At 39.3% G+C, this 12,227-nt stretch overlaps 1 protein-coding gene across 5 annotated transcripts in view; it reads left to right on the forward strand.

The window, feature by feature from the left end:
• Positions 1–12,227, forward strand: part of PIBF1 (progesterone immunomodulatory binding factor 1) — a 212,483-nt gene that overhangs the window by 3,061 nt on the left and 197,195 nt on the right. The window lies entirely within an intron of this gene.

The following is a 12,227-nucleotide window of genomic DNA, read 5'->3' on the forward strand; positions in this document are numbered from 1 at the left end:
ATGAAATGTCCTAAATCCCAAGGTCTTGATGATGTAAAGAAATCATTTAGGTACATTTAAATATATATATTAGTAGCTAACATTTATTGAGTGCTTATTCTGTTCCAGACCCTGTTCTGTGAGCTTTTTCATGTATTATCTCATTTAAGCCATACAGCTCTTTGAGGTGTAGGAGCTTTTAGGGGGATCTTCTCTGACCTCTCATATTAAATGAATCAATAGCATAAGTTAGACTGATATTTAGTAAGCACACAATAAGTATTAGTCATTGTTGCTGTTATTAACTAAAGTAATATTCTCATTTTTTTCACTCTGCTTATTTTCTGTGCCTTACATCTATGCTCATAGGACTACCTGCCTTGTTGGGTATTTGTCTCTCTTAATAAAGTGTAAGGATCCTGAGGACAGGGACTTCTTTGTAGTCCCTGTTGTATCTCTAGCACTTAGAACTGTCCCTGGCACCTAGTAAGTGCTCAGCTGTTTCTTAACTGAGTGACTTAACCTCATTTTGCTGTTGAAAAAAGCAGAGCCATAACTGGTTAATAGCTTACCAAGGCCATTCAGATGGAAGTGATGGAGCCAGGTGGGATTAACACCAAGAAGTCTAATGCCTATGCTCCATCCAAGTAAACCTCCTAAGACTTCCTTTTAGGTTCTTTATGAAGTCACCTACCTAGACTAGGTCACTTGGTATTTTATCAGTGTATCCTGTGGTTTCCCATTCTTTTCCCTTAGTCATATTGTTTTTACTCTTCAAATGGACTGCCACAGTGTTACTGGCTCATGTATCTCTATCCTTAAGACCTCCTTCAATGGAAGTCATTGAAGAAGCCTGAGGTAGTATCCCACTTGTTAATCTACCCACTCAGTCAACAAATATTCTATTAAGTGCCAACTGTATACCACATTGAAAATTACATTTTGTTTGGCCACTTTTTAAATTATTTGTTTTCAGCTTGCATTGTGCTTGGTTATAAATAGTTTCTCTCCTTTTTAAAGTGTAACGTTTACATTATTGGCATGGTGGTTTATTCATGAGAGGCTTTCTGGTATAACAGATCAGAGCTGCAGTTCCAGACACACACAGTTTGAGTTTGAATCCCAGCCCTTATAGTTACCTTGAGCAAATTCCTTAAGTTTTTATTCCCTGATTTCCTGTAAAATAAGAATAATCATAGTTTTTACTTCATGGAGTTGTTGGAGGATTAAATTAATCAAGGCACATAAGCTCTTAGATGCCTGGTATATAATAAATAATAGTAGTTATATTTATTCAGCACTGTATATTATTATTATTGTATCCCATGGTGCTTAGTATAGTTTTTTACTTTTGTGGTTTTCTGGTTGGGCTGAAAATGTAGAAGATTAAGTTAGTCATATTCCTGAGCTTATGACACACAGTCATCATTGATCCTTGCAAGATCACTTCTTATTTTGTACATTTATTCTTTTTATTCACATAATTCATTTCTCTTCCTCCCTTTCTCTATGTTTGTTTTTTCCTTTTAACATTTATTCTTTAAAAAAAATTATTGAGGTACAGTCAATTTACAGTATTATATAAGTTTCAAGTGTACAACATAGTGATTCACAATTTTTAAAGGTTATACTCAACTTATGGTTGTTATAAACATTTATCTTGAACACGAGTATTTTTCTTATTTTTTACCTTTACATAAATCTGAATTGCATGTTTTGTTTTAGATTTTATTTCTTTTATAGTTTTTCTTTCAACTCAGTGCGGTTTTTAAGATCCTTCATGTTACCACGTGCAAGTCTAGTGCTTTGCTTCCAGCAGCTACACAGTTCAGGTGTGTGTCTACCCATCCGTCCACCCATTCCCGCAGCAATAGGCACCAAGGGTGCCTCTAGCTCCTTGCCACCACATGCAGCGTGGCCTTCTTTAGACATTCCTCTTCTGGACCTGGTGTGAACATTTCTTTGACATATATACTAAGGAGTGGAATTTCTGGCTCACAGGGTATATGTCTACTTAATTTAAGTGTACTTCCAAATTGCTCTCCAGAGTAGCTGCCTGCTCTACATTCCTGTGTTTTTTGTCTATGAGCACTAGGGTTGTCCTGCTTAGAGACCCCTTGGGGTAATATATTTGCTGTCAAATATGGGAGGAAGTATTATATGGTAGAAGAATTACTCTTCCTTAATTCATCAAATCCAAGCCACCTGGATTGGAAGACGGACCACTATGTGTATTGCTAGGGTTAAACACTGCCAAGTTAAACTGTTATGTGCTGTAGTTTGTAAGATGCATTCCAGCTTCAGAGATGAAAAATGTGGAAAAGTGTCCGTCTGGGATTGATGAAGAAACAGTATTTTTAGCCACTCATTCATTCTCCAAAGCTTACCAGTACATTGAACATCAGGGATACGAAGATGAAAATGTCGCATTCTAGCATTACAAAAATAAATTTCCCTCCCAAGACTATAGCTCCATGATAATGGTTGGAGTGGGAAGCTGGGAAGTGTAAGTCTTTAACTGGACAGATTGTTGTCTCTAATAAAAACCAGAGTTACCTGAGAAAGAGGGGAAAACTTGATGTTGGGAGACAAGTAACAGTTTTTTCCATTCATCAAGGTCTTTTTTAGTTCGGAAATATGTGAATCTATATAATATAACTTCTCTCCACACCAGTATGGCAAGGGTACAATGCTTATGTTTATTACAGCTTATTACTGGTGGTACAGTTTATTACTAAGAATGTCTCGACCCATGTTGATTTGACAGAAGCAGGTTGGTCCCAGGAAACTTAAAAAGCATGGATTCCCCCTCCCCACTCAGCTGCTTGCTGACTGAGAGCACTGGGAAGGCGAGCCGCTCAGGCCAAACTTCCTAATCTTAGAGGATTGTTAGCTTTGCACTTTTATCCCCACTTATTGCTACCTAAATCGCTTTCCTTATTCCCCTCCTTACTCCTTTCTTCTTGCTTGTCAATTTTTAAATGCCAAAATCTCTCTTGGTTTATTTCTCATTGGAGATCTGTGGGTTCTTTATTGCTTGGAAATGGAGGAGTGAATCTCCCTAGCTTGACTGTCTCTGAGTTGAGGGACTTAATCTAAAAGTCAGTTAAAATTGTAGAAGTTCTAACCCTGGAAAAAACGGAAGTTTCTCCTTGTGGTAACAGTTTTCTTGATTTGCAAAATAGTAATTATGAGGAATGTGGTTATCTTTTGTTGATTTAAGACATTTATTGAGACATGTTGCCAGGAATATAGCAGTAAATATGACAGAGTCCCTTTTTTATGGAGATCACATTCAAGTGAGAGACATGATCAAACAACAATTAAACAAGATATCTTCAAGATATGTGACGTGACATTGCTCAGCAGTGCGAGTTTTCTGCTTTGGATAGGGAGTCAGCAAACTTTCTCTGTAAAGGCCTGGGCCAGACAGTAAATATTTTATGCTTTGCAGGCCACATATGGTCTATCACATATTCTTCCTTCTTTTTTTTTTTTTTCTTTTAGCAACTTTATAAATGTAAAACCTATTCTTAGCTCATGGATAATCAGGAACAGGACATGGGCTGGATTTGGCCCATCACCATGGTATATTAACCCTTGCTTTAGATTATGTAACAGAGAAGTCATTTGCAGATTTTAGGCGCCTGGAGTGACATGTCCTGATTTTTATTTTCAAAATGTCGGTGAAGTAATAGACTAAGAGCAGATAAGGTAGAAGAGGAAGACAGTATTAGGCTATTGCCTTACGTAAGACTCCTAACTTTTTGGCTTCATCACCTGGAGCCATTTATTGAGAAATAGAAGGCTGGGAGAAAACTGATATAGGAGATAAAGTTTAAGTTCTGTTTTGAATATGTTAAACTTTAAATGTCCACCCATTAGACTCATAAATAGAATTGTCGCTCTGACTTTAGAGGACAGTCCATGACCAGGGAGTTTGGGGGGGGGGGGCACACACACGTAATATACATCAGCATGTAGGTGCCACTTAAAGCTATGGGATTTGGTGGCATTACGTGGGGAGAGTAGAGGGCCCCAAACCAAGTCAATGAGTAGTCAAATATTAGAAATGGGTTAAAAGAAGAAAATCCAGCAAAGGAACCTGAGAACCTTGAGAGGGTCCAGTGAGTTAAGCAGGAAAACCAGGAGGAGTATCACATAAGGTGAAAGAGGATGGAGTGGTCAGCTCTGCCAAATCATGTTGTCAAGTAAGATAAATACGCAGAAATAACCATTGGACTGGGCATTATGGATGGGATTCATAACTTTAACGAGAATTGTTACTGGAATAGTGTGGGACAAAAACCATATGGAAGTTTTGCTCTGATGATGAGCAGAGAAAATGGTACTGTGGCAGAGGAAGTGGTGGGATCAAGGGAGTGTGGTTTGTTGGGTTTTTTAATGGGAGACAAAAACATGTTTGTTTAATGACAGGAATAGTTCAGTAGAGAAGGAGAATTTGATGACACAAAAGGAATTCACTTGAATGTATTAAGGACTGACTGTTAAATTAATCTGCATATTTTAAAAGGTGAACAAGAACTGCCTGGGTTGAAAGGGAAAGAGTAAAGAATTGTATAAATAGTCTAAGAGTGAACTCGGGTGCATGGAGGCTTAAGAGCGAGCACAGCATATTGGGGAAATGGCAAGCACTTACTTTTGCTGGAACAGAGTTTGCTTTTAAGCTAGGGATGAGAGACATGGTAGGTAAAGGCCAGATCAAGAAAGATTAGTATAGTATGCCATTAGGTTTGGAATTTATTCTGAAGACAGTGAGGACCCTCTGAAGGATTTAAAACTGGGGAAATAAATTTTTGATAGCATTTTTAAAAGACAAGATGAAGATAGTTTTGGAGATTGGCAAAACTGAAAGCAGGGAAACCAGTTAGGAAACCATTATAATAATCCAGGTGAGAGATGACAGGGGTCTAACTGAAGACTTGTCACTGGGTATTAAAGAGGATGGTATAGTTTTGACAGCTTCTTACGGAATAAGCTCAACAATAAAAACAATGATGTCAGAAGAGGGGGAAGATGGCGGAAGAGTAAGACGCGGAGATCACCTTCCTCCCCACAGATACACCAGAAATACATCTACACGTGGAACAACTCCTACAGCACACCTACTGAACGCTGGCAGAAGACCTCAGACCTCCCAAAAGGCAAGAAACTCCCCCATGTACCTGGGTAGGGCAAAAGAAAAAAGAATAAACAGAGACAAAAGAATAAGGACAGGACCTGCACCAGTGACAGGGAGCTGTGAAGGAGGAAAGGTTTCCACACACTAGAAGCCCCTTCGCAGGCGGAGCCTGTGGGTGGCAGAGGGGGGAAGCTTCAGAGCCGCGTAGGAGAGCGCAGCCACAGGGGTGCGTAGGGCAAAGTGGAGAGGTTTCCACACAGAGGATCAGTGCCGACCAGCACTCACCAGCCCGAGAGGCTTGTCTGCTCACCCGCTGGGGCAGGCGGGGCTGGGAGCTAAAGCTGGGGCTTTGGTCGGATCACATGGAGAGGACTGGGGTTGGCTGCGTGAACACAGCCTGAAGCGGTTAGTGCACCATGGCTAGCCAGGAGGGAGGCCAGGAAAAAGCCTGGAGCTGCCGGAGAGACAAGAGACTTTTTCTTCCCTTTTTGTTTCCTGGTGCACGAGGAGAGGGGATTAAGAGCGCTGCTTAAAGGAGCTCCAGAGACGGGCACGAGCTGCGGCTAACAACGCGGACACCAGAGATGGGCATGAGACACTAAGGCTGCCGCCACGAAGAAGCCTGTGTGCGAGCACAGGTCACTCTCCACACCTTCACTCCTGGGAGCCTGTGCAGCCCGCCACTGCCAGGGTCCCGGGATCCAGGGACAACTTCCCTGGGAGAATGCATGGCACGCCTCAGGCTGCTGCAACGTCACACTGGCCTCTGGTGCCGCAGGCTCGCCCCACACTCTGTACCCCTCCATCCCCCCGAACTGAGTGAGCCGGAGCCCCCGAATCAGTGGCTTCTTTAACCCCGTCCTGTCTGAGCAAAGAACAGATGCCCTCCAACGACCTACATGCAGAGGCAGGGCCAAATCCAAAGCTGAACCCCGGGAGCTGTGAGAACAAAGAAGAGAAAGGGAAATCTCTCCCAGCAGCCTCAGGAGCAGCAGATTAAATCTCCACGATCAACTTGATGTACCCCGCATCTGTGGAATACATGAATAGACAACGAACCATCCCAAATTGAGGAGGTGGACTTTGAGAGTGAGATTTATTATTTTTTCCCCTTTTCCACTTTTTCTGAGTTTGTACGTGTACGCCTCTGTGTGAGATTTTGTCTGTTTAGCTTTGCTTTCACCATTTGTCCTAGGGTTCTATCCGTCCATATTTTTTTTCTTTTTTTACGTTAAAAAAAATTTTTTTTAATAATTATTTTTCTATTTTAATAACTTTTTTGTTTTACCTTACTTTATTTTATTTTCTTTTATCCTCTTTCTTTCTTTCTTTCTTTCTACTTTTTCTCCCTTTTATTCTGAGCCATGTGGATGAAAGGCTCTGGTGCTGTAGCCAGGAGTCAGTGCTGTGCCTCTGAGATGGGAGAGCCAACTTCAGGACACTGGTCCACAAGGGACCTCCCAGCTCCACATAATATCAAATGGCAAAATTTCTCCCAGAGATCTCCATCTCAACACCAACACCCAGGTTCACTCAACGACCAGCAAGCTACAGTGCTGGACACCCTATGCCAAACAACTAGCAAGACAGGAACACAACCCCGCCCATTAGCAGAGAGGCTGCCTAAAATTATAATAAGTCCACAGACACCCCAAAACACACCACCAGACGTGAACCTGCCCACCAGAAAGACAAGATCTGGCCGCATCCACCAGAACACAGGCACTAGTCCCCTGCACCAGGAAGCCTACACAACCCACTGAATCAACTTTAGCCACTGGGGACAGACACCAAAAACAATGGGAACTACGAACCTGCAGCCTGTGAAAAGGAGACCCCGAACACAGTAAGATAAGCAAAATGAGAAGACAGAAAAACACACAGCAGATGAAGGAGCAAGATAAAAACCCACCAGACCTAACAAATGAGAGGAAATAGGCAGTCTACCTGAAAAAGAATTCAGAATAATGATAGTAACGTTGATCCGAAATCTTGGAGATAGAATGGACAATGATAGTAAAGATGATGCAAAATCTTGGAAATAGAATAGAGAAAATGTAAGAAACATTTAACAAGGACCTAGAAGAACTAAATATGAAACAAGCAATGATGAACAACACAATAAATGAACTTAAGAATACTCTAGAAGGGATCAATAGCAGAATAACTGAGGCAGAAGAACGGATAAGTGACCTAGAAGATAAAGTAATGGAAATAACTACTGCAGAGCAGAATAAAGAAAAAACACTGAAAAGAACTGAGGACAGTCTCAGAGACCTCTGGGACAACATTAAATGCACCAACATTCGAATTTAGGGGTTCTAGAAGAAGAAGAGAAAATGAAATGGACTGAGAAAATATTTGAAGAGATTATAGTTGAAAACTTCCCTAATATGGGAAAGGAAATAGTTAAGTCCAGGAAGCACAGAGAGTCACATACAAGAAAAATCCAAGGAGAAACACGCCAAGACACATATTAATCAAACTGTCAAAAATTAAATACAAAGAAAACATATTAAAAGCAGCAAGGGAAAAACAACAAATTACACACAAGGGAATCCCCATAAGGTTAACAGCTGATCTTTCAGCAGAAACTCTGCAAGCCAGAAGGGACTGGCAGGACATATTTAAAGTGATGAAGGAGCAAAACCTACAACCAAGATTACTCTACCCAAAAGGATCTCATTCAGATTTGATGGAGAAATTAAAACCTTTACAGAAAAGCAAAAGCTGAGAGAGTTCAGCACCACCAAACCAGCTTTACAACAAATGCTAAAGGATCTTCTCTAGGCAAGAAACACAAGAGAAGGAAAAGACCTATAATAACAAACCCAAAACAATTAAGAAAATGGGAATAGGAACATACATATCGATAATTACCTTAAATGTAAATGGATTAAATGCCCCCACGAAAAGACACAGACTGGCTGAATGGATAGAAAAACAAGACCCATATATATGCTGTCTACAAGAGACCCACTTCAGACCTAAGTGAGGGGATAGAAAAAGATATTCCATGCAAATGGAAACCAAAAGAAAGCTAGAGTAGCAATTCTCATATCAGACAAAATAGACTTTAAAATAAAGACTATTAGAAGAGACAAAGAAAGACACTACATAATAATCAAGGGATCGATCCAAGAAGAAGACATAACAATTGTAAATATTTATGCATCTAACATAGGAGTACCTCAATACATAAGGCAAATACTAACAGCCATAAAAGGGGAAATCAACAGTAACACGTTCATAGTAGGAGACTTTAACACCCCACTTTTACCAATGGACAGATCATCCAAAATGAAAATAAATAAGGAAACACAAGCTTTAAATGATACATTAAACAAGATGAACTTAATTGACATTTATAGGACATTCCACCGAAAAACAACAGAATACACATTTTTCTCAAGTGCTCATGGAACATTCTCCAGGATAGATCATATCTTGGGTCACAAATCAAGCCTTGGTAAATTTAAGGAAATTGAAATTGTATCAAGTATCTTTTCTGACCACAATGCTATGAGACTAGATATCAATTGCAGGAAAAGATCTGTAAAAAATACAAACACATGGAGGCTAAATAATGCACTACTTAATAACGAAGTGATCACTGAAGAAATCAAAGAGGAAATCAAAAACTACCTAGAAACAAATGACAATGGAGACACGACGACCCAAAACCTATGGTATGCAGCAAGAGCAGTTCTAAGAGGGAGATTTATACCAATACAATCCTACCTTAAGAAACAGGAAACACCTCGAATAAACAACCTAACCTTGCACCTAAAGCAATTAGAGAAAGAGGAACAAAAAAACCCCAATGTTAACAGAAGTAAAGAAATCATAAAGATCAGATCAGAAATAAATGAAAAAGAAATGAAGGAAACGATAGCAAAGTTAAATAAAACTAAAAGCTGGTTCTTTGAGAAGATAAACAAAATTGATAAAACATTAGCCAGACTCATCAAGAAAAACAGGGAGAAGACTCAAATCAATAGAATTACAAATGAAAAAGGAGAAGTAACAACTGACACTGCAGAAATACAAAAGATCATGAGAGATTACTGCAAGCAACTCTATGCCACCAAAATGGACAACCTGGAAGAAATTGACAAATTCTTAGAAATGCACAACCTGCCAAGAATGAATCAGGAAGAAATAGAAAATATGAACAGACCAATCACAAGCACTGAAATTATAACTGTGATTAAAAATCTTCCGACAAACAAAAGCCCATGACCAGACAGCTTCACAGGCAAATTCCATCAAACATTTAGAGAAGAGCTAACACCTATCCTTCTCAAACTCTTCCAAAATATAGCAGAGGGAGGAACACTCCGAAATTCATTCTACAAGGCCACCATCACCCTGATACCAAAACCAGGCAAGAATGTCACAAAGAAAGAAAACTACAGGCCAATATCACTGATGAACATAGATGCAAAAATCCTCAACAAAATACTAGCAAACAGAATCCAACAGCACATTAAAAGGATCATACACCATGATCAAGTGGGGTTTATTACAGGAATGCAAGAATTCTTCAATATACGCAAATCAATCAATGTGATACACCATATTAACAAACTGAAGAAGAAAAAAAATATGGCCATCTCAATCGATGCAGAGAAAGCTTTTGACAAAATTCAACACCCATTTATGATAAACCCCTTGCAGAAAGTAGGCATAGAGGTAACTCTCCTCAACATAATAAAGGCCATATATGACAAACCTACAGCCAACATCGTCCTCAATGGTGAAAAACTGAAACCATTTCAACTAAGATCATGAACAAGACAAGGTTGCCCACTCTCACCACTCTTAGTCAACATAGTTTTGGAAGTTTTAGCCACAGCAATCAGAGAAGAAAAGGAAATAAAAGGAATCCAAATCGGAAAAGAAGAAGTAAAGCTGTCACTGTTTGCAGATGACATGATACTATACATAGAGAATCCTAAAGGTGCTCCCAGAAAACTACTAGAGCTAATCAATGAATTTGGTAAAGTAGCAGGATACAAAATTAATGCACAGAAATCTCTTGCATTCCAGTACACTAATGATGAAAAATCTGAAAGTGAAATCAAGAAAACACTCCCATTTACCATTGCAACAAAAAGAATAAAATATCTAGGAATAAACCTACCTAAGGAGACAAAAGACCTGTATGCAGAAAATTATAAGACACTGATGAAAGATGATACAAATAGATGGAGAGATATATCATGTTCTTGGATTGGAAGAATCAACATTGTGAAAATGACTCTACTACCCAAAGCAATCTACAGATTCAATGCAATCCCTATCAAACTACCACTGGCATTTTTCACAGAACTAGAACAAAAAATTTAACGATTTGTTTGGAAACACAAAAGACCCCGAATAGCCAAAGCAATCTTGAGAATGAAAAACGGAGCTGGAGGAATCAGGCTCCCTGACTTCAGACTATACTACAAAGCTACAGTAATCAAGACAGTATGGTCCTGGGACAAAAACAGAAAGACCGATCAATGGAACAGGATAGGAAACCCAGAGATAAATCCACGCACGTATGGTCACCTTATCTTTGATAAAGGAGGCAGGAATGTACAATGGAGAAAGGACAGCCTCTTCAATAAGTGGTGCTGGGAAAACTGGACAGGTACATGTAAAAGTATGAGATTAGATCACTCAAAGTTAAGCTCAAAATGGATTAAAGACCTAAATGTAAGGCCATAAACTATCGAACTCTTAGAGGAAAACATAGGCAAAGCACTCTGACATAAATCACAGCAAGATACTTTTTGATCCACCTCCTAGAGAAAGGGAAATAAAAACAAAAATAAACAAATGGGACCTAAGGAAACTGCAAAGCTTTTGCACAGCAAAGGAAACCATAAACAAGACCAAAAGAGAAGCCTCAGAATGGGAGAAAATATTTGCAAATGAAGCAACTGACAAAGGATTAATTTCCAAAATTTAGAAGCAGCTCATGCAGCTCAATAACAAAAAACAAACAACCCAATCCATAAATGGGCAGAAGACCTAAATAGACATTTCTCTAAAGAAGATATACAGACTGCCAACAAACACGTGAAAGAATGCTCAACATCATTAGTCATTAGAGAAATGCAAATCAAAACTACAATGAGATATCATCTCACACCAGTCAGAATGGCCATCATCAAAAAATCTAGAAACAATAAATGCTGGAGAGGGTGTGGAGAAAAGGAAACACTCTTGCACTGCTTATGGGAATGTGAATTGGTACAGCCACTGTGGAGAACAGTATGGAGGGTCCTTAAAAACCTACAAATAGAACTACCATATGACCCAGCAATCCCACTACTGGGCATATACCCTGAGAAAACCATAATTCACAACGAGTCATGTACCGAAATGTTCATTGCAGCTCTATTTACAATAGCCCGGAGATGGAAACAACCTAAGTGTCCATCATCAGATGAATGGATAAAGATGTGGCACATATATACAATGGAATATTACTCAGCCATAAATAGAAACGAAAATGAGCTATTTGTAAGGAGGTGGATGGACCTAGAGTCTGTCATACAGAGTGAAGTAAGTCAGAAAGAGAAAAACAAATACCGTATGCTAACACATATATATGGAATTTAATTTTAAAAAATGTCAAGAAGAACCTAGGGATAAGACAGGAATAAAGACATAGACCTACTAGAGAATGGACTTGAGTGTATGAGGAGAGGCAAGGGTAAGCTGTGACAAAGTGAGAGAGTGGCATGGACATATATACACTACCAAACGTAAAATAGATAGCTAGTGGGAAGCAGTCGCATAGCACAGGGAGATCAGCTTGGTGCTTTGTGACCACCTAGAGGGGTGGGATAAGGAGGGTTGGAGGGAGGGAGACGCAAGAGGGAAGAGATATGGGAACATATGTATATGTATTACTGATTCACTTTGTTATAAAGCAGAAACTAACACACCATTGTAAAGCAATTATACTCCAATAAAGATGGAAAAAAAATAAAAATAAAAATGATGTCAGATAAGAATAAGCAATGGAGGAGATATATCAAATATGCGTGACTCAGATTTTTTTGCTTTGGAGACCAGGGAGATGTAAGGAATATAAGATAAGTGA

The sequence above is a fragment of the Globicephala melas genome, chromosome 18, assembly GCF_963455315.2.
Source record: "Globicephala melas chromosome 18, mGloMel1.2, whole genome shotgun sequence".
Classification (NCBI taxonomy): Eukaryota; Metazoa; Chordata; class Mammalia; order Artiodactyla; family Delphinidae; genus Globicephala; species Globicephala melas.